The sequence below is a fragment of the Gymnogyps californianus genome, chromosome 10, assembly GCF_018139145.2.
Source record: "Gymnogyps californianus isolate 813 chromosome 10, ASM1813914v2, whole genome shotgun sequence".
Classification (NCBI taxonomy): Eukaryota; Metazoa; Chordata; class Aves; order Accipitriformes; family Cathartidae; genus Gymnogyps; species Gymnogyps californianus.
The window spans coordinates 4,260,558-4,284,755 of record NC_059480.1 but is presented as its reverse complement, the minus strand read 5'-3'; the positions used below and the strand labels follow the sequence as shown (position 1 = coordinate 4,284,755).

Sequence of the window (24,198 nt, the reverse complement as noted above, 5' to 3'; positions counted from 1 at the left end):
GCCGTAAGTCTGGTAAGATTCACTGTACCCCTTTAAAGATAGCAGCCTGCACATTTGGCTTTGTGGCCACATGAGCCAACTTCATAGGCAGAAGACAGTAAGAAGCAGTGCAGTCGGTAGCTGGCTACCCTTGCATGCACTAGCATGTGCACTGTAGAAAAAAAGCTCCTTTGTAGGTTGAAGTACTTGATTTACCACTTCTTTCAGATATGGATTTAATGCACAGAGCAAATTTTTTAAAATATTAGAGAATTTCTTGAGAAAAATATTAGTCTATTTGAGTATAATTACACAATCTTACCACGTGTCAGTGGGCTGATCTGCAAAGATGAGCTGGGAGCCACAGGCATCAACAAAGCAGCAGAGCAGTGCCATCCCCAACCTGGTGCAGTCCTGTTGTGCCCAAGCAAGAAGGGCAGAGTGGGTTGGATGCTGGTAACAAGGGTCAGCCAAGAGTCCCATGAGCATCAGATAAGTCCATAGTGATGAGGTAGGTCCAAAGTCACCTGCACCACATCAGAGCTGATCTTGCAGACAAGTAGCCAAAACCCAGGGCAGCAGAAGAGGACGCAGAGCCTAGCGGTGCACTCAGTGTGTATTTGCAACATGACAGCAGGGCAGTAAAGGCCTTCAGATGCTTTTTCTCAGGATGGTGAGTATATTAGTGCTTTCCTTATTTCAGCCTTCTGGTGGCATCCATGGTGGAAATTAATTGAACTTCAGCAGAAAGGCTTGGGCATTCTGGAAAAAAAAACCCAACAAGTGTATGAACTTAAAATGGCTTTGTTTCCTTTTTAAACATAATTTCTTTTTAAAAACACCAGTAAGTTAATATTACAGCATCTTTTTTCAGTCAGGATGATACAACAGCTCTGGCATTTACAGGAAGCAGAGACACAAGAAACAAGCTCCTGTTTCCTGTTCACATGTAAAACCAAAGGAAAGGAAAATATGCAATTATGAGAGACGTATAAACTACTTCAGAGACATTTCCATGGGAAGCTCTTGAAAACCCAATCTTCTTTTGTAGTGCAGATATTTCAACACATGCAAACAGTATTAAGCCCTTCATTTGCCCTATAAACAGTGAGACAGTAATTTTACACTCTGTCAAATGTAGGAGCAAACAAAACCGAACTGCTCGTTGAACCAATAGAGGAATGGATTTGCAAGCATCACCACTGATTTTTGGCCTCTTTTTTGTGTCCTCAAGCGATCCAAAACTGTCAGACATTAATACAAGATAATTTCTTGCCAAGCTATTGAAGTAAAACATAAGGAAATCAGAGCTTTTGTTCTTGTATCTGTGGGATAGCAGAAACATGTGCAAGATTCTTTGGAAGACTAAAACTGCAGTTTATTGAAGTTAATGGGCACCATTAACCTGGGCTCCACAAAAGCCAACACACTACAGAAATCCCTAACTCCAGGAACAGGGAAGCACATATGAGAAATAAGCATGGAAGCACATTCACATGCATCTACAGCGGATGCACCGACACCAATTGCTACTTCATTTTTAACACAGTTCTGAACTGTTCCATTCTCTGGTTCGGTAAATGCCTCTCCTCCAGATCCTCCACCAATCTTGACTACTGTGTGGGAAGATTGTTTAAGCAAATTAAACATGATGTGGGTTAGTTTTCCCAACAATTGATTAGCCTTTTTATTTACAGCCATTACTACTTTTTTGCACCACCTGTGTGAGCCCTGAAAAGTGAGGACTGCTTTCTCCTGGCAGCATGACTCCCATGAAAAGCTTCATTCCTTTCCTAGCATTAGCTACCATTTACCCACAAGACAGAGGCTTAGCAAAGAAGGGGTTAATTTTCCAGGACTATTTTTGTTTAAAGCAAGTCAGTCAAATGTAGAACTAACCTCTGACAGAATCTGAGTAGACTCGTAATGCATGAAATTTAAATAGAGAAATTTCTCTTTAAAAAAAATCCCTTGAATCAAGAGAGATCATTGTCAGAAACCATAACTAACGTAGCAAAATGGAAGAGCATCATAGAGAGTGAATAGTCCTTGGCAGCTGTTTAATGGTGCTCCTCTGCTGTAGCACTCAAGGCTGACCAGCACTGATTTTGCTCCTGATGTATCACTCCCTTTGGTCGGTCAGGGCTCAGCCACTGAGCCCCCTTAGCCTGAGGCAGAGCTAATTGTGAGTCATTCACTGGCTCCCAGAAAACAGGCCAGAAAGTTAAATTTTGTTAAAATATTCAGCCTTAGCATGGAAGATCCTTTGAGGTAAAGTTCCTCCTTTTCTGCCCCTCTCATTCCCCCTTTCAAAATGAAAGCCACAGAGAAACAGAAGGCTAAATGTACTTTAGGACACCCAGATCTAAATATGGTTAAATTAACTCTGGAGCACAGCAGGCAGCGACGCGCAGCCGCAGTAGGCCTAAACGGGGAGTTTGCAGCCTGTCGTGCAACACCTTGCCTGCGTCCTGCACACCCTCAGTCCCCATCCCTGTTCCAGGACAGTGTCCATGTGGCTTCTATGTCTGGAAGGGTGGTGAATGGAAAGAAGTTTCTTTTCTCTGGACTCTTCCTTTTAATTTATATCTTTATAACCTGTTTCTAACGTTTCCAGCCCCACTGGTTTCTCAGCCCAGATCCTGTGAGCAGGATCTAATGTTTTATTCTACATGTGCCGGGTGACTGCAACCCCAGAATGCATGAGTGTTTCCCCACTCAAGACTTGCTTTGTTAGAATAGTTTCCTCCCAGGGTTCTAACACCTTTCTTGGATTTTTTTTTTTTTTTTTTTTTTTTTTTTAAAATTCATCAGGAGGATGGCTGAAACATGAGTCCTCTACCCCCTCCCTGCTCCCAGCCATCAGGTCACAGACCTCCCTTCCCATCTTGCAACAAACAGGCCCCAGTCCCTGAGGGGAAAGGACCTGTGTTTAGGAAGCATTGGTGGTAGAGGGAATAGGTGTTTCCCCACCACTTTTGTCCTCTACTGCAAATCTCAGAGCCGACAAATGGGCCAACTCGCCACCAAGGTGAAGGAGCTTTTAGGCTACCTGAGGTCTTGCTGGTTCTCAATGCGCAGGCGCCTGTTTAGGTGGATCCACAGCAGGGGCATGGCCCACTTCTGCTGGGTGTTCTCATATCCCCATCACCGCTGCGCTGGAGAGGAGTAAGGTTTCGGCAGCGTCTAAGATTCGTTTCCAACTCACTGTTTGGACTTTCCCATGTATATCCTGGGCTTAAGTCCACTAATAATCTGTTCAACGCCTTCCTCTTGTCTCTCTCTCCCTCTGTATCCCTCCTTCTCTCTCTTTTAACCTTTATCAGAAGTTGCCTTGCTAGCCTTCATGCAACATAAAAACTTCATACATCTTATCTAATGAAGTGAATTCCATGGCACTCGTCAGACCAGCTGCAGCAGGAGCCCTGATCCTGAACAGAGAAACGGCTCTGAGCAGCACCGCACAGAATCACAAACCAAGGCCCAGGGCTGCAGCAGCCTCTGCTCACTCACACCCATCACAGCAATACTCAGCTCTGAAATGGAGAGTGGCTGCCTGGAATGACACCGCACTCGGCTGTGGTCCACTTGTGGAGGACCCAGAGTAGAGACTGCGCCAACCTCCCACTTCGGTGAGTAAGAGTTAAATGCTCCGAGGACATTGCAAACTTGTTCCATCCTCTACGGATATTAACAACCACAGTGGTTAATCCTAACTGCCAAAGGAGTTAGGCTGTCAGTACTTTGGGGATTTAGAAGGGACTGGGTGCCAAAATTCTTCAGGCTCCCTCAAAACAGTGAGTCAGTGTAAGTTACACATCCTACAGAGCATAGTTCAGGCAGACAGACGTGGAGCCAGTGGCAGTTCATGGAGCACGTCTGCTTTGCAGGGCTGTCTCCCTTCACCCCTTTACTCTGCTCCTGTTTTCACAGGTGAAGCCAGCCTGTGCACTGGGAATACTGGCAACAACAAAGGCATTTGGGAGAGCAAGGTGGCTTGCTTAGTCAAAAAGACAATTTGAGTTCACAATGTTTTAGAGGCCAGCCAAAAAATGCCCTTTTTTCCCTCATCTGTTTTTTAAGGAGGAATTTCTATTTGCTGGTAAGGTTTTTTATATCACCTCATAGAACATGAGAAAGAGGAGTGCTTCTGGGTAGCATCTGGTATAAAAAGAAAGAAATCGGCAAAAGACGGCACTGAGGCTGCCACCATGGGCAGAATGGAGGGAATGCAAGAGAGTAAGAGAACAAAAAGAGAACATAGTAAGAAATGCAGATGAGAAATTTAAGTTTGATGCTATGTAAAAGGAGGAGATATGAGAGAAATCCATTGAAAGGAGGGGGTGGGATGATGTGGTCTGTTTGGTAGCTACTGGAAGATGCAAGAAGAGGAGAGGGAATTGGGACAAGCAGGAACTCTAGCTTTCAGCAACTGCTGTAGAGGAAGAAAAAACATCAATGGAGAAAAAGGAGACGCAGCTGCACTGGCATCATATTTCCTTCCCAGACTGGAAGAGCAGCCTTCAAAGTTATTGAGTAAATTTATATTAATAAAAACGTCATAAGCTTTTCTATTTTTATATTGCCAGTTATATTTTCGACTCATGACATCAAAGATTTTTTCAAAGGCAATGAAGAAAGTTATTAAAGAAATATTTAAAGACAATGAATTAACAGTAAAAGACATTTTCAAAAACTGCCTATGGGAAGTAGTCAAATTTGAATCAGAGCAGCCTTTCAGCTGAGTTTGGATTACAGCAAGCAATTTCTTAGAGCTGCTTTTTGTCCAATACATTCAAAGACTGTATGTGAATCAGGCATTTGCCAGCTCAGACCTGGGCTTTGCTTTGCAAAAGAGAACACACCTTGCCAGCACCACTTTTGCAAGGAGTTAGGCACCTAGCCACAGTACAAGAATCTGAGAACAAAATCACTCCTTGCGTACTGTTATATTTTAGCTTTTATCACCACTACAAAAGCTTATGAGTTTAACTACCCTTTATCAGCAAACACCAGTCTTTCCGATCAAGAATTGTACCTTAACCGACAGACTTTGTCACTCTCGTTTGTTGGTACCTTAATATAAAAGTATCCCACTGATTCCCACATTGGACATCTCCCCGAGTTCTTTTACTTAATGTAAGTATCGGCATCTGGTCCTAAATCAGATGACAGCACACCATAGCCTACAAATTGTAACTGTCACTGCTCAGTCAACTGCTTTTATTTATTTTCATAAGTTGTGCTTTAAAACCTAGATGCCATGAGTTATTCTCATGTCTTCATTGCTTCATTGAAAATTGAGGTTTCATACTTAGAGTATTAGATCTGTACTCCTTTGCTCCATTCTTAGCCTTATATATCTGCACAACCTGAAAATGACCATCTGTGTCAACCTGCTTTGTGGGATGTATCTTTGCTTGTCAACTCTCTAGTCTTTATGCTTGTTTATAAAGCTCAGTATAGCTCATTAAACTCAGTGGCACCTGATGTCCACTTCAAACACAATGAGGTATTCTGGTGCAACACAGTTTGTTCAGAGGCCTGCAGGAGCTGGATTAAAGAGCACGCCTGAGGTGACAGTATGGTTTTTGTTGCTAACCCCGTCCTGATTCAAATCACAGTGGCAATGTTACTGACCATACATTCATCCTTTCTTTAGCAGACTAAGCTAGAGGGCAGGGTGAAAACCAAACCTGGTGCATGTCTTGACTCAGTTCTGGGAATCCAAGATGCAAAAGGGAAGCCTGAGCTTTGCTACCTACAAATCCTAGTTGTTTTGATACCTAGGAAACTTTGCAGAAAAAAAAGCATGGTTGACTTCTTGGCCTAACATGATGCTGCCACTAAGACAGAAAGGATATACATAGGATGACATAGGATAGTAGAGCGAGCTGTTAGTCTTCTTAATCTGCACTACAGTGTGTAACAGACCTGAGTCTCCTTTCATTTGCATTAGCACATATGTATTTCTACTCAGTGAGGACACGAGATGAGTTTTAGTTTGCTCATGCACTTAGGCCTGCCTGAAAGGCAGAGCAGCTGTAGCCTCAAAGCCAAGGCTGCCACCTCAGGCATACTTTGTTCAGCAAGCATTGGCAGTCTGCCTTCATCTCCCATTTCCCAAAAGGAGCATAAAGTCTTTGTTTTATCTTCAAGGAGGTGAAACTGCAATAAACATAACATCAGGATGAGGGACATGCCAATGGAGCCTTTTGGGCTGAAGTTGGACACTGAACAATTAGGTTCATTAGAATTTTATAAAGGAATATTAATGGAGCCAGTAGGAAAAATAAAAGGTATTTCATTGTCTCTGGCTTGATGACCCAGTCCTCATCAGTAGTGATTTCTGTGCCAGAGAGGTACTTGATACCATAGTACTGACAATACCGCATGCACTTACATCTGTGTAACAGAATGAAGGTGTGTGTGTCAGGGCTATTCTGCTCATGATGCAAAGCAGCATGAGCAGCTGCACAAGCTCTGCAGCCTCTTTAGAGAGCTGGTTTCAAGCTCGCTTCTCAGGAGTGACAGATCCATGGGAGTTTCTAAGATGTGAAAAAGTAGAGATTTAACATGTCCAAAAAGTTCTGACAGAATATAGTTAAACACCTTTAAGTATCTGAATACACTAAAAATCTGCTATAAGACCTTGTAACTCAGAGACAATGTACTATGAACACAGTGGGTTTTCATGCAAATCCTTAGAACGTTACTTCTCAGTTTATGCATCATTACAGACAGCTTAAAAAGGTTTTACAGAAATATATTTCAGTCTTGAGATGCTAGTAGTCAACTATTCAAAGAATGATGAGATAGGAGAACTCTTGGCCGCTGTAGTATCATTTAGAGATGACATAAATGACACTGTGAACCTTAGAAGGTTTTGGAAGTTAGATAGTTGGCCTTACCAAGGTAGGGGAGAAATCTGCTATGATAAGCACAGGTTTTGCCAACATTTGCTTTATTTCATACAGAAAGGCAGTTGCTGCTATTTCAGATTAGACAAATCTATTTGCATTAAATGCAACAAACTACATTTTTGAGTGGGGAAAAACCCACATAGAAAATTGGGATACTATTTTTAAAGTATCAAATATATACAAATGAAGGGGGTAATCCCAGCTCTTAAGGGCCCACAGAGTAAAGATGGCATTACTGAATGAGACCAAAGGTCCCCCTAGCCCAGTACGCTGGGCAAATGCTAAGGCATGTGACAGCAGATGGGGACACTTTCCCCAGCATTTCCTCCAACCTTCCAGTCCAAGTGAGCAATAACATTGCCAATAGCCCACTCCTGCTTTCCCACTGGTGTGTTATTCTGTATGAATGGTAGCTATAAAAGCATCTGAAGGTACTAGGGCACTGAATTGTCTTAGAAAACAAGGACAGGATTAATGCACTCATGATGGATGAAGTGATTCCCCCCCCCCCCCCAGTGGTATTTCAGCAGCACCTGCCAACTGATCTGGAAGTACAGATAACTCACGTGCCAAACAGTAGCCTTCTGACAGCATCATATTTTTCTTCAAAGCTTATACAGCTTTCTAAGAACTAGCTCACTTAAGAGCAGAGTAGGGTAGTATTTAGCAGTTTCTGATTATGTGTTCTCCCTGTGGTATTCCATTATCCACACCTTCTTTACCCACTTTCGACGGAAGTGCTATTGGTTCTATTTTCCCTCCCCAGCAAGGAATACACTCTTTCTTCATATAATCAACCAGTGGTCCAAGTGCTAATGAAGCTCTCTGCCTTGGTTATGACTGTGGGGGTTCATGGTATTTTATTCCCCCCCCACTGTCACTACAGCACTTGTCCACTTCATGCTAAACCTTGTTGCTGATCTTCTGGAATATGCCTGGTCCACCACTTGTGTTTTATTCATGGCTTCTGGAAAGAACCTGATGCAGAACTTTGGTCAACAGAGTTATTAATATAGAAAGGTAGATGGTAAGATTGAAAGCCAGTCTGAATTTATCAAAATGGAAGGTGAAACAGAAAGATTTCCCAGCAAAATGACACTGACATTTATATTAAAGGGGGGAACAAAGCCCAGATCTCACATTTAAAAATAATGCCACCTGTGTAAAACCTAAAGCTCATTTTTTACAGGCAGTGGGAAAGCTTCACGGCAACTCCCCTTTTCCCTTTGTTAATTGTGCAGCCTTTCATCATAAAGGATTTACTTTTTTGCCTTTTCACATTCTTTAGAAGTGATATTGAATAGTGGCTACGCAAAAGGCAATGCAGCAAGAATTAAGTGACTTGAAGAGATCTCAACACAGGTAGCAGAGCATCACATTTAATTCCTTTGGTGCTTATTTTAATAACATTTATCACGATGAACTCTTAAGTCATTACAGAGCATGAAACATGCAGTGCCGTGCTTTGCCATTTAACATATAATTTATCTCCTCATTGCTGTGACAAAGACATTATTACTTTTTTTTTTAATAACTTCTTATCAGGCAGGTTCAGTCACATACCGTTGGTTTTATTTCAAAACTCTGCACAACAGTCATAATCAGGAACTGATGCCTAATTTTTTTTTCTTCATTAATACAAAAAAACCCCAGGCCACACGTCAGAGTCACTAATCAACAAAGTAACCTGCAGGTGAAAGGTGGGGAAAGGAGATCTCACTTATGAAAGACCTTGTTCCCAGGCTTTTTGTCTCTCCTTGTCTGGTTGAATGCTTCACAGATCTACAGGGTAAAGGAGAAGGGATATTTCTTTAGATGTTAAGGTCAGAAGGGGTACTCCTCTGACACACTATGTAAAAGACAAAGAACTTAGTATGTCATTTCTGTATCAGACCTATCCATTTGTGATTGAACTACAATGCGTTGCTCAGCTAGACATCTCATCTTGATCTGAAGTGACTGGAGTACTTATTTCATGCCTAAATAAATCACTAATTTCTCTCATTGTTGCAAGTGGTGCAAGTACTGTCTCACTTTACTTTCATTTCCAGCTACTGGACTTTGTAGGGGGGGGAACAAAGAGCCCTCAGTCAGAAATCTCCTAATGCGTAGGTACTTGCAAGCTTCCTGCCTCTAAGCCTACCCTGGCAAGTGACAAAGACTGATGTCCTTTAATGTCTCACTGAAAAGTTTCTTTGAAAGTCCTCTGCAGAGGAAAGTGGAGGGTACTGCTTAATGTTTCTTAAAACACTGTAATCCCAAGATCACTGTTTTTTAATATTGCTTTTACTGTGACTCACCCAGAGTAAGCACCAAATATGCTAGAAAAAGATCTGTACCTCAGCAGGTTTTCAATCCACTTATACAGGGGGAAACAGTGGTGGCAGCAAGAAACAATCAGACCAGAAAATGAAAGATGAGCAGGAGTCACAGCTCATCAGCTGCTTAGACTTCAAGCATTTTGTAGGCATTGTAAGACAGGTGAGATTTGAGGAGCATAACAAATACAAACACAAGTTCGGAGTGCTGTTATTATTACTAGCATGCTTGTTCACAGATTGCCTCTTTCCTAATTTTGATGATCACGTTTGCAACAAAGTACAGGCTGAAAAGAACAACATGAACTACATGAGCATACTGACATGTCCTAAAACCAGTGGTAATGGTTCAGGAAAACGAGTCAGGTGGCCAGTTCAGCAATGTGCTCAGTGAGCAGTGGCATTCATAAAAACATACCATGCACATAAAAAATAATCAAGAAACAACAGTCAAAATGGTCACCATGCACTTCATGTAATTTAACTGCCCAGCTGCAACCCAGAACGTCTATTCACATGATGGAAAGTTTGCAAGTGCCTTAAGGACAAGGAGCCAGAGTCTGACTGCAAAGCAGGGTGGATTAGGATAACTGGGGCTAGACTAGACTAGACAGAATGGGGTTCCTCTCTACATCCTCATGAAGTTTTAAAGTATTTTGAAAATAATGAGAAAGCTCTTCTTGATATCAGCTGCCCTGATTTTAGCCCTAGGTAGTGTAAAAGCATCTAGATTTTGATAACACGAAGTAGACAATTTGTTAGATAAACCAAAAGACATCACCTTGCTGTTCTCTATAGCTAATTTGGTGAAATGCAACTTAAAGGGCTTACTCCATGTATCAGTTTTGGATTTGCATCAGAGCTGAATTACAAGGCCTACAGAACTTCATTAATCTATTGGCTCACTCACTCATTTAGGAACTGAGTTATTAATGATCAGTTCACAGATTAATTTGCTGAGACAGTTATCTTGACACAATAGTTATGAATGTAGGGCAACTATTACACTGCCTTTCTTCTGAGGAACCTCTAGCACCCAAAATGCACAACTGGCCTTGCACTGTCTCTGCCCTATGGCAAGGGGCACACCAGCGGGGCTCAGCTGCTCTCCGGGGGTCTGCAGTGGGGAGAGCCCTTTCTGTTCTGCCCCTGTTCCCTGTGCAGACTGAGATGTCCTGTACACACAGACTCCTCTCTCCTGCTTGGATCCCTGCAGCGGGTACATGGTGGTTCCCACTGCCTCCAGCCCAGGGCAGACCAGCTGGCTCTGCGGCAGGGAACAGGAGTGCACACTGCGGATGGCTTTGAACAACACCTGCCCCTACCTGGCCTGAGACACAGGGACTTGGGAACTCCTGCTCAGCTGCCAACAGCTCTACAGATATCAGCCCCAAATCCAGCAATCTTACCCCCTTTAGGTAAATCTCAGAAAACAAGGGAGCCATCAGGAGTGTCAGTGGGAGGGAAAAGCATAAATTCTGGATTGAAACTGGTCTGAAATAATTTGCTCAGACAATACATCAAGTCTTTGACAAAGCCAAGCCAAATGCTCTCTCTTTCTGATGTGAAAGACCTGAAACAGGACCTCTCATTTACCCCTGCCCCTACTTCTGCCCTCAGCATATGCATGTTCTAGATACAGGACCCAGGATGCTGCAGTTGTATAGCCCATATGGGACAGGGCTGCTTTCAATGAGCCATGTATTATCCATCTTTCAGCCACTGAGTAGAATGCTGGAAACAGCACCCTTTCTGGAACCACCCTGCTAGCAACAGCAGAAAAGTCATTCTTTCATGTGGTCTGCTTGCACTGGGGAAAGGAGGAGAGGCAGGTACTTCACAAACCAAGCTTTTTGCTTCTATTCCTTTTAGATAGTGCCTTACATCTAAATGCTACTTATGCAGAAGAAAGAAGAATGACAATTCTCCATGTGTGCGGCACCAGGCTTGCGCTGACGTGTGCTTCCACCGCTGCCCACACCTAGCATGAGAGTAAGAAAGCCCAGACTTGACTGGAGTGACCCTGGTAAAGGTCGGGTGTTTGCTAAGGCACAAAAAGCTGATGAACAAAAAGATCACCTGGAAGGCGAGTGACAGAAGTAACGGGCATGTTGTCATGAGTGCCCAGCAGCTGAGCTACACCATAGCACAGTGCCTGAGGCCGTGGCTACGGGACACAGCGCATGTCCTGCTCCAGGGCTCAGTGGCTGTACACAGCCCAGAAAAGCAGCAGTAGAAATAATTCTTAAAAAACATTCAATGTGTGGAAATCACATTTATTCCTCCTCCACCTTCAAACACAATAGGCTCTAAGCACCCCCTGCTTTATCAGCTTTTAACCCCCCCCACCAGACAGATATTTAAGAAATATAAATTTCTTATTTATATAATTCCTTCTATTGGCAACTAAGTGGTTGAAAAAAATAAATCTCCAATATTAGTTTCCTTTTTGCACACTTGTTCTCACTCAAGGGTACTTAGGAAACTATTCTATTTGTCACAGTACAGTAACCCAGCACTTTGGGAATCATAATGTATCATTTCACAGTTTTGGTGGATAAATAGCTATAATTTTCATTAGTCCTCCTTGAGTAAGCTTTCCTATTGAAACAAGAGATAAGGCAGAATGTGAGGTTCTCCATCACTAAAACTATGGCTTTGTATCGCTAACTGGTAAGAATGATAAAGTGACAGAAATGATAATAAAGCAAATCAATATATTACCCTGTATGCACGTATTATATACAGCAGAGGAAGGGCTTCATTTATAACAGATGCTCATGGTGACTTTGTAGCCTATTCTACCAGCTGCTCTCTGTGGAGGTCTTAAAAAGACGAGGCCCCACCTCGTGTCTGTGGGGACAGCCCTGTGGGTTGCCACCAGGAGGGGCGGCCTGCCTGTCGCAAATTTATTACAGAAGAAGGAGCTGAACTCTCCTTCCTGTGGATGTGAGTGATGTCCATGTGTCAGAGGTGCAGTTACACAAGAAACGAAGAATCCGATACTCAGCTGCAGGAAGGAGCAAAATGCTATTAAGCTTGTGTGCTGTGAACATAGGCAAATACCTCTCTGTCAAAGAAGGACCAATGTTCTTTTCTCTAAAACAGCAACAATGGTGGAAAAATTTCGGTATCTCAATGGCAGGAAAAAACTTAGAATGTCTCCATGAGCACAGTTTTTCTCAGTTAAAAAGAGCATTGAAGTACACAGAAGTGACATGGGAATTAAACATTGAGTAAAAACGTGAGGGGCTTGTAAGTTACTTTCCATTATGGTTGTTTACCATTTTAATATGATTTAGCCCTGCTTTCAGGGGGCAGGTGGATCAGGCAACCTAAGTTATTCCATCCCTCTCTGAACCAGTATTGGAGGTTTACTTATCATTTTCTATGGCATCCTTTACCAATCCAGAAAACATCCATTTATGCCTATACCATGCTGGTAACACCTATCAACCATCTGCTAGCCCTACACAAAACCACCTTGATGCTAAATGTAACCCAAACCCTACAAACGCAGCAAACGTGAAAAAAGTTGTTAAGTAAAGGCATTTTCTTTCCAGACACGTCTGAAAGCACAGAAAATGGATCCTTCCCCCAGCTGGAGCAGATTTCATCTCAAGCATTTGATATCTGATAGAACACTGAAATTGACAAATTATCATGGAATAATTTTTACCGCTAAATATATCTTTATAGATTTCTCAAGTCTCGCTGTGTTTCTAAGGGCATTAATGCGATCTCTTAATATCTCAGCTCTCTCTAAACAGAAGGCAGAAGCCCTTGATTAAGTAATTAGTTATGTCAGTAGGCAGAAATCATCAGCAAAATCATACCTTCCTTTGATATAAAAGAAACAAAAAACTCAGAGAACAGATTTGTAGTACAAATAAAAAAATCCATTTATCATTCATCAATAATTCACCTTGGCACTTTGTATCCCTCTTGTGCAGGGGGTAAATGGCTTACAGCCCTCCCAGCACAGAAAGTATTCCTAAACTGGGATAGAGGCCCATAAGCAGATGGCACCTCCACGCACAGACATGCTGCGACTTTCATTGATTCTCCTGTGGGACAGGAGACCATATGACTCTCTCTCCCTGCAGAGAGTGACAATCTAGAAACTTCGCGAGACTGTGTCATTGTGTTTACCTAATTAACTTATCCTTGGCTAGAAGGGAAGATGTGGTCTGGCCTCAAAATCTGTTATAACTTCTCACAGAACCCAGAAAATGCATTGATCTGTCAAACCACATTCACAGAAAGGGGGATCACTGAATGTTTCCTTCTGCTAAGGAATTCACTGAGAAGAAATATAGCTAACCTTTGTGGGTTTTTTCCATTCGCTTATAAAAAGCACAATAACCACATCTTAAAGGCTGAATCATTGCAAGAGCAATCTTGAGAACTAATAACATGAAAGCCAGTATTGATGAGACTGGGGTGAGCGAACAGCTATGCAGCTGCTTTTCCCGTAAATACAGGGAGTGGGAAGCCTGCTCATTTCCTTGTGGGCCAAAAAAGATGCTCAGGGGATGTAAATTCCACCAATTTCAAATCAGAGCCAGATCACATTGGTTTACAATCCCTTCCTCTGCTTTCAGAGTGATTACTGTAGCAGTATCATATCACTTTTTATGTAATGTCAGTTTTATTTCCAACTACTGTACATAATAACACTTGATAATTCATTACATACTATTTTGACTCAGTGCGTACACTCTCGCACTGTGAATATAGCACATACTTGCAGAAGCAGATCTCCACCTTCCCCTCTATGTGCTTTTCTTACTTGGCATTATATAGGCTATGACTACGTTGCTCTCTAAACACACATCATTCAGTTCCTGACCCTACACATTGATGATGGATTTGTGCTTTAACATGGCTGCTTCTAAATAAAGCTTTGGTTTGTCTGAGATAGGCTATATCTAGTAGGTAGATGATCTGTGCTTTGCCATTACTCTTTTGAAGTCAAAGAAAACCTACTTAGTATCAGGGTTACATACAGCGGGACACTGAACGGGTTTATAAATCTGATCATGTTGCTCACACAGCATCGTTAAGGAGAAAGTAATATAATAATAATAGGCAAGCATGCTGATCCAAACCTCACTGATATTTCTAAATGTGTGGCCTATTTAGTGGTTTTCAATCTTGTCTTTACTATTATCACCATCTGACAAGAGAGAATAGACCTTTCTCCTATTCAGCAAGCGAACCAGCCTGCCATGCCCTGCAGCCAGCTGATGAAACCTTAGAGCCAGTAATAAACTTCGTGGTCTAGTAAACCTCTGCGGCTCACCTTGACAAAGGAATCCTTGGTGAAGCATTATGGCCTGTGCCATAGGGGAAGTTGAAACTAAATGTTAATGACTCCATCTGGCCTTAAAACTTTGCATTGGGTGGGTTTCCTTTTCCTTTTTTTGGACTAACACTGCTCAGATGAATGGAACTCCTTCAAGCAGCCTTTTATAGAGGTCATGGTGAGATGTTCAAGAGTACCTCGGGTTCTGCAAAGACCCCTTTTTCTACTGTAAAGGTTATCAACACAGTAAAAAAAAAAAAGACTGAAATAAATGTTTGTGTAAATTCTACACATAAGGTATTTTCAGTATGGTTGTGGAATAGCTTTAGAATTGGTTTCAAAGGAACATAAAACGGCTTTGTAATTACAAAATAGATTTGGAATGATTGAAGTCAAGTACATGTTCTGAAAAGCATCCTAAAAATGTCTTGGCATTACAGAGCCTTGGATGTTTGTCTTATGTTCTATCTTGGGAGCAGATAAAATCTGCTTTTTTTCTAGACATTAATGTTTGTTATAAAGTGTAATGAGAGAGTTAGCTGGATGTAGCAGAGGAAGTGTCCTTATGCTCATAAAAAAATGTTCTGAGCAGCAGGCTACCTTCCTAGTTAAAGAGCTGCTGGGCAGGTAGTGCCACAGCAACTGAGGGGAAGCAAGTGCACAGGAATACAGCCTTGGGATTCAGGGAGGCAAAGAAGCAATCCCTTTGCTATGTAGCCCCTTGGGTTGTGCAGCAGGCCTGGGGATACGATCTCAGCCTGTGGTGCTGCTCACCAGTGCCAGGAGTGCACAGAGGCAAACACAGAGCAAGTGGGTAGCGAGGGGCTACTTACCAAGAGCAAACATGGCATGTCATGCCAGAGTGCTGCCTCTGCCTGCTCTAAGTACCTGGCGAAGCTGCCTCAGGCACACAACCTGCGACTACAAAGCGAGTCTGAAGAAAGGAGTAGATGGGAACCAGGTGAATGAAGAGCCATGAAAAGGAATGAAGAAGGTATTTGTGTCACCTAAATTCTGTGATCTGAATGGCTCTCAGGTAGTGCCTGTCCCTCCATCAACTCCAGAGGGAACATCCGCTGCTAACTGTAACTGCACCAAACTGTACTTCAGTTAGATGTCTAAAGCTAATGGTATAAACACCCTCTTCATCTCACTCCTACCCTGAGTGGCCTAAATTATGTTGCTGTAGCAAATAACAAGGCAGTTGCAATGCAATCACTTCCTCACTCCTCACAATTCTGCAGATCTACGCCTTTGCTCCTCACTAATTAATTCCTGCCCTCGTTCGGCCAACGAGTTCTTTTTTCCACTCAGGAAGAATTTGTAATATCCATGTCTTGGTCATCTGAACTGAATTACTTTAGACAGCTAATAGGACAACTGGGAAATTCCAAGCTCCACGCCATGAAATATTTCCATCTGTTTCAGGGAAGACAGCCCATTCATTGGATCTTGGTCTCAGTGATTTTATTAGTCAGACTCTGGGGGGCACTAGGATCTCATGATGAAAGACATGGGATAGAATCACTGCTGTTTCCCACACTCGTATTTGTAGCTATTTGGATTTTGAATGTAAAATCAGAGCCAACAATGATTAAGTTTCAGATGAGCCTCATCACGCTTCAGAATTCCCCTACTTCCACTTTTACAAACTCTCTCTGGACCTCTTCAGCTGGGAAACCAGCACAGAGGTCTCATGGGAAAATGCTTATCTTCAGTTCTGAAACTGAATATGCAACATGGAACTCTAATGTGTTAAATACTTTAAAAGTCCTACACCCTCGGCTGGCATCGCAGGAGTATGGACAGGGGCTGATGTACTGAATCTCAGAGCTGCTCCCTCTGTACTGCTTTCCCCTTCCCCCTGCCCTTCACAGTATATTAGTTCAGCTCTTGATCCCAAAATAAACCTAGAGAACACAGGGACATGAGCAGGTTGCTGGTTTTTTCCCCATGGCTTCTGCTCATCAGTGACTTGACTTTTCTCAGAAGCACAGGGTGGGGTTCATGTTCTCTTATAATCTTTGTCTTGCTCTTCTCTGTAATCATCTCAGCTTACAAGGACAAAACAGTATCCAAAACAATTATTAATTGCAATGAGAAAATTGCTCCTAAAGAGAACTAAAGATAATAATGGCAGGAAAAGTATGATTTGAGGTACAGCAGGGAAGCCTTCTAGGATGTTCCAGTTCCAGTTGCCTGGAACACCCACATAGTCATTCGCTCTGTTCAAACAGTTATGAGGAACCACTACCACAAAAATAGCAATAATAAATAAATCCAATTACAAAATTCACATTTCAGCCCACTACTTATATGAATTATATGATATCATCTCCTCTCCCTGCTTGTCTGATATGGTTAGCCAAAATGGCAAGAATAGCAAATATTATTATCAAACATGTGACTTGCAATTTAAGCAATAAAACCATCTCCATGTAACTCTCTATCATGTAAGGCAAAAATATCCCAGAATTTGTGGAATTTTTCTATACACTGAATATTTCAAATGACAATTGCCTGCTAGCAGTCTCCAGACCAAACAATTACACTGAAATATGTTTAAATAAACCATTCTTCTGCTTAAATGTACAGATTTTCAAAGAACACTGAAAACCTGGAAAATCTCTTCAAATTAATCACTGTGAATTATTCAGTCAGTTACAATTCTAGTCATCTGTGCTTTGGAGAATAAAAAGCATGCAATTTATTTGTCTGACGCTCACGAAGCGTCCACCCATTCCTTTAAGCTCTATTTTCACCACGCTTTATGGGGACTGTTAGACAGCTCTACAAAAGCATATTAACAACAAACTGGGCTTCCCAAAGTACACTGAGCAGAAACTAGAACTTCTAGGTGAAACCCCCAAGAGGGAATATTTTTTGGCATCTTTGATAATTGCAGTTCCTATTGTCTTTAATTTCTAGATTAAAGGCAGAAGGAGGTGGGCAAAGAAAATCCTTTTTCACAGACTAATATTTTCATCTGAGGATATTATCTAACTATAATTTATGCTTTAAAGCACTTCAAAAGGAATTGATATTTTTATAGATGCCTGAACTCTCATAATCTGTACAGCTGCCAGCTGTTAATACTCAGGAGAAATAGAAATTCAGTTAAGACCACAAAGAAACAAAACCAAAAATCCAACATACAAAGCATACAAAGAGAATTCTATTTTGACCTTTGTCTTTAATCCAAAGTCAGAAACTGTTTGCCTGAAAATGTGGTAATTGCAAGATTTAATTCAATCCCATTCGGAGGCTGAGAAAGCTGATGTATATCTGAACCTAAGCTAAGTACAGACAAACCCAGTGTACAAACACCTACCTTCACAAGCCTTATAATGACCTTTATTTTGGAAAAAGAATCAATAGCCTGTACTTCTATCACAATAGTGCAAATGAACCAGCTGGACCATATGTACGCTCATGCACATCTATACAGGCGCTGTCACCAAAGGCTTCAATGTACATTATTCAATCTTTGCTTTTGATACACAAGCAGCTGTCACTCTTATAGTTGCTTTTGCATGGCACTCTCTAGAGCTATTTTGATGGGCCTTGAACTAAACAGTCTTAGAAGCTCTATCAAGAGCCAGATTTTGCTGCCCTTCGCTTTCCTGGATAGTACAGCTCACCTCAAATTATCAGGCAAACAAAAGGGGTTTCTTAAGGGGCAACATATTAGTCAATACGGGAGAGAATGACAGTGCTTTGTCTACAGAGGGAATCCAACACTGCACCCTGTGGCTGTTGCTGTAAGAAGAAAGAAGGCTTTATCCATTGCCCACTGTGCTTTGTCAAGTGCTATGGGGTGTCCAGATGCAACTGACTTCCAAGACTTTGTCCTAAGATTTATCCATTGCTGCTGTCCTTTTTCTGAGAGCGACCTAAACTCAACTGGTCTTGAAGGAACTACCCACTAAAGGAACAAAAGCAAGCTCCTCCACCTGCAGGCCACTACACGCCTATCCCTTACCTGGTCCACATTTTTCTGAGCCTTCTTGTTTCTTCCCCAAGGATGACACAAAGGCCAAGTACCATACCTGTCTTGAAACCCCTCAGCTTGATACCTCTTTTCTCTCAAGGGTACTAGAAAAAAAAATATTTCTTACACCCAAACACCACCACTCTTTAGTAAGTCCAAGCAGTAACTGCCAAGAGAAACAACATTCTCCCAACAACTACCATTCTCCATGCTGCACCCACAGTTCAGGCATCCACTGCCAATCAATTCAGCAAGAAACCTGACTGAAACAAAGTGCTCCTGCTTTCCACGTTCAAGCACTTGCCATGCAAAGGCAGCTCACCTGAGGGGCCGTTCTACCCACCTCGCCTTTCCTCCTCCTCAGTGAGTAGTGAAAACAGTAAATCCAGAAACCTTGGCCTGATTTCCCAGGTTACCCTCTACTTCCCACTACAAGAGTATCAATTTGCTCATGAACACAGCATTTTAGAGGTAACCTGCACACAAGCAAACAGCAAGCAGGTCCTGGGCACAAAGCATCGGAGGGACCCATCAGATTAAGTTCTCCTCACCTTCCCCTGCTGCAGCTGCTGAGAAACAGCAGTCACAGAATTCCAGTTTTAATCATAGTTTTGTTCGCTCTCCACAGAGCAGTAATAAAAGGTTCAGCGGGGGGGGGGGGGGGGGAGAGAAATACCGCAACTAGTCATTCCCACCAGCCATACATCTGGCCCTTAATTACCCTATGGTATTTATATAATCAAAAAAATATTCAACTTGTATGACTGATCATGTTGCAGTAGTGGAACGCATTAGCAAATAAATAGCAAAACACACAAATTTGTCAACAGATGGATTACAACCCAATGTAATTAAATGCAAAATAGTTCTGCTTTTAAAGCAATTGCTCATAAATTAGCCTGTCAGCAAATGTATGCAACTAATTGCATGAAAAAAATTAGGCCATAAGACAATATTATCTGCACATAGTCTTTCCAAACAATGTAGAAATGATTGGGTACATTATTAATTGAAAAGAAGTCAAACTGCATTAGTTTAATTGCTCTTTTTTGTGCAAACCTATTAGAATAATTTATACCATATTTACTCCTTTTTACATTTGATGATAGGTATTTAACTCTTGTTTGTAGACTAACAATAATGATTTCACCTTTTTCTCAGCTTAATAAATGCAATAAGGATGCTATGTTTGTCCACGGCAATAGTGAACTAAGACTGTGTCCCAAGAGGATTTATGCAGGATGACAACGGAAGCTGTCCTTGGAGATACAGTCCTTTCTAAATGAACCAGAGGCCATTGTGGAAATCAAAGGTTGCAAGAAAAGCTTGTTTGCAAAGAAGAAAGACTGAAGAACTGTAAAATACATTCTGAAGAAGTGTATCCATAATGACATTGACAGCCCTGAACAAAGCCAATTCAGAGCTGTCAGCTTTCACATGCAGAGCCTGGCTCTGAGACACCTAATTAAAGGTTTAATCCCATGATTCTCAGCCCAGGATCTACCAAGGCTCTATGGGCTACTGATCAAGAACCTATGAAAGGTCATGCAGAAAAGCAAGCCTGCTCCCTCAACTTGCTGTGCAGGATTTGGCATCTCTGTTTGGGTTTGTGAACCCCTGCTATTTTCCCAAAATGGCTGAAAAACCACTTGCGGCCCAAGGCTGACAGTCACGAACACAAAGATCGCACTGATTTCAGGAAGCTTTGCTTAAGTTCTGTAATCAAAAGAGATATATCTTGAGCTTAATTCAGGTCCACTGCTGATATAAATGGGGAGAGCCTCTGACATCAGAGAAACTACCCTGAAAGAAAGATCACAGCTGTGATGCATTTCATGTACCTAATCAAAACATCTGCAATTTGAGTATGGGTAATGAACTGCTCACAGACAATTGGTGAACTAAGAATCATCCATGTAAATTATTCAGTGACTAATTTCGACTAATGAATACATTTGAGAAAAAATGAAAGCTATTTACTTTACATATCTTAAGCTTTTTTCTCCTTTCTCTACGTGAATTAAAACTGGCAGAGAAGTGAGAAGAAAAAGAACTGCATGCAGAAATTATCAGTTTGGTGGCAGAAACGCACATCACTCCAAAAAGCTCACAAATGAGCACACTTGTCAACTGAACCAAAACGAAAATACTGATGATCCAACAGCAGTTCCCACCCACCTGTGTTGGACGTTTTTCCCAAAGCAACGGATACAAGGGGCTCCCGAAGCAGAGCCTTGTCTGTCAGTGAGCAGCCTGGCAGTCAGAGAACTGCCTGGGGACACGGAGAATCTGGATGTAAATTCATCGCCTTGTTCCGTATCGAGAATGAAGTCTTAATCATTAGGCCACAGAATATCCACAGTAGAGTTCATCATCTCTCTTATTGGAGTAACTGTAAATTCATTGGATAAGAAAAGAAGAGAAAGCAAGAAAGGTTCTGTTGTAACCTGGGGTTCAGTCACCTGGGACATGCATGCTGCAGACTCCAGACCAGTGGATATTTAATAACAGTACATGAAGAAGAACAGCTTCTTTACATCAGCCTGAGAGCTCCTCCAGTCTGAGCCCCTGGCCCACAGAGTGGGTCTTAGCTCCTTACAGCAAAGTGTTGTTACTTAAAAGGGCAGAATGACACCCTTCATCTTAATATCTCACCCTGAATATAAATATATTTTTATTATTTAAAAATCTATTGTAAAAATATTATAAAAATATTATTTAAAAAAACCCCAAATATAAAATAACTTCTTTGGTCAGTATTTGCAGGTAGTTTCAGGGTGCCACAAGCCACATTCTGGATGCAGGGACAGGTCTTCCCAACCTCAAGAGAATAAAATTTGGTTCTTGATTGAGTGTTTTAGTAGATGAAATCCAATGAAGTCTGACATTAGTTTGTAATGAAGAAGTTTCTTTAGCATATATTAAAAAGCTAACGTTTATGGATAACCCTCCAGAAGAGACTGATAAAATAATCACAGGGGAAAGAGGCTTGTTATTCTTTGTGTTTCTGATCTGGGACTCTTCTTTGAGATCTGTTTTTGCATTTGAGGAAGGAGAGTACACATGAAATGAGGAAGCTTATTGGTGTCTTCACTGTAAGGTTTGGTACATGAGCACACAAGTATTTAAGCTTATATACAAACGAGCAATAGCGTGGCTCGTGAAATGGGTGGAGGAGAATGTGCCATTTCATCCATACTAAGGTGAACTTCCTGTTTTAAAAATTGAAAGTGATTTATCAGCAGAGAGTAAAGTCACATTGGTCTCCACATCTAGGGCTCGCAATGGATCTGAAGCTATGTACCTTTATGCGCAAGGGACACTCAGTGGCCAAACCTGTGGGAATCAATTAACCTGACGGAGACTGTTGAAAATGCAGCTACTGCTTTGAATAAGTGGGCACCACAGGATCCCTGAAGACACTTTTAAGTTTCCATATCCCCATCTGGGATTTAATAGAAGCAATTCTTGTGCTGCCTATAGCAGGTTCAGGGGGCTCTGGAACTGTTACAAGCCCACTTACAACCCACCCATTTATACTCTAAAATCTTGCTAATTTGTCACAAAAGAGAGGAGAGTTCTCTCAAAATTAGCCTATTTGGACTTCCCAGGAGGAAGAAAACAGGGTTAAGATTTCCTCTGCAGGTTTGGAAGATACAGCTTGATAATGATGGATCAAGATAATGTTAATAAATAGACCAATAAATTAAACAAGTCTTTGGTATTGCAAAGATTGTTTCCACTTTTCTTACATTATGTTTCCTAAGTAGTTTTGGAAAAGGACGAAAATCAAGGCTATTAAGAAGAATTCCTTGATTCAGACAATGCAGGGGAAATAGAGAAGCTGAGCCAAAAGAAAAGTGCAAATAAGAGTAGCAAATTTAAACTCTTCACTCCTGGGCTTGTTAGTTTAGAGCATCATTCCCAGCACAGGATTCACCTTCAAAATCCTTATTTCACTCCGTTGGAATTACTAGTTGCAGTTTTTTCAAAGTGAGCGTTTGCTCCTGAGAAATTTGCATTATATGAGGCTTGGGAACATGATCAGAAATTTAATTTAGTGACTCAGCTGCTCTTTCAATCTCCTATTTCCTCCAGATCTGCAGGGTTAGGAAGAGCAGATCAGGCAGACCTGAAACAGTGTCCAGCACCTCTGCCTTCTCAGACCATTGGGGACAGTTAAGGCTACAGGGTGGTGGGTATAGGGCCATTTACATGGTGTGCGCTGGTGGAATCCCCCAGAAATGCTCTGGCTTTACACCACTACTGGCACTGCTAAGAAGGGGGGAAAAAAAAATAAAATGCACTGGAGAGAAGCTTCTGTGATCACTTACAGTACACGTAACATTTACAAAGTTTTTTGCTTAGGGCATAGCCTGTTGTGAAGTATTAAGGGTTCCTAATGTCCTGAAGGAGGCATTGGGGATCTTTCCAGAAACCTCCCAAAACCCACCCAGGTGCTGCTGAGCAAAGGAGCCTCATTGATCCTGAACCTTCAGAAAGCCTTTGCAGGGAGTTTTCCCAAAACAGAAAGAGGATTTTTTTCCTTTTCACATTAGATCCAACCAAATGGTCAGACACAAGCACAGACTTGCTTCCCAGCTAGCAACTTTTCAATTAATCTAGCAAGCATCTTAGGATGCCTGTTGATTAGAGAAAGCAAGGAACAGAACAGCAGAGACTCCAACAGCCTCGGTAAACACCTGCATCTGAGACAGAGAGGAATTTCACAACATGTAAGGTGTCTGCTGAGGCAAAGTTGGGCCCTAAAGAATTCCAATGTATTCAGCAAGGGAAAAATAAATGAACACTCAACATAGGACAGTGTTGTATTATTCCTGGATTGATAATCAACTCAGCTTTCTTCCCCGATTGCAACATTTGCTTCACTAGGCTTGCTAAACTTTTACAAGAAACGCCACAAAGCTGACAAGCATTTCCAGATGATGGTGAAAAGAACTGCTATTAATTATTTGTATTACTGTAGGGCCCAGGAGCTGTGGTGGTAGACCAGGAACACACAGAGATACACGCTGCGCAGACAGAGCAGAGACAATCTCTTCCCCCACGTGCTTACAGACCAACAGGACACCGGTGCCTGAAGGCAAAAAAAGGCAGCCAAGGAAGCAAGGAGATAACACAGCAGGTGTTATAGCAGGAGTCAGAAATTTCATAAACTTTTTAACAAAACAAGGTTTAAGCAGGGAATGGCAGAAAGGAGAATGGCACAGCCTGCGGGAGGATCCTTCCAGATATGAAGGGCCTCACAGCGACAGAGCACACAGATACATGTTTAAGGTTGAGCAAGCACAGCTGCATCCCTGGCTGCATGGAAGAGGGAGACACTGTCTTGACAGCATAGCAGAAGTGATAATGGGGACATGAAGAGATCAGGCAGGGCCTTTAAAGTAAAGGCAAGCAGTTAATGCTGGTGGTGGTAAAAAAAACAAAAGGAAGCAGCAGCAGGACACACAGAGAGAGGTTACGCAGCTGAACCAGCCAGCAAATGGCACCAGAGGAAGCACTTTAGCTAGCTGCAAGTAGGAACCTCTGTTAAAGTCAGAGAAGACAACGCTGTACAAATTCAGTTGGTGAAGCCCCAGTGAGAATCAGAGGTGTAGTGGAAAGAAGCTACACTTCAGGCTGGAGTATGAATCAGCTGTAGCATAGACATTAAGA

The 24,198-nt window shown here is 41.9% G+C and overlaps 1 long non-coding RNA gene across 2 annotated transcripts in view; it reads right to left on the bottom strand.

The window, feature by feature from the left end:
• Window positions 1–233: 233 nt before the first annotated feature.
• LOC127020110 (uncharacterized) overlaps window positions 234–24,198 on the bottom strand; it is a 53,745-nt gene continuing 29,780 nt past the window's right edge. For both annotated transcript variants that reach the window (XR_007767012.1, XR_007767011.1), the window contains exon 3: window positions 234–741. This is a non-coding gene — a long non-coding RNA (uncharacterized LOC127020110). The remainder of the gene's footprint in view (window positions 742–24,198) is intronic.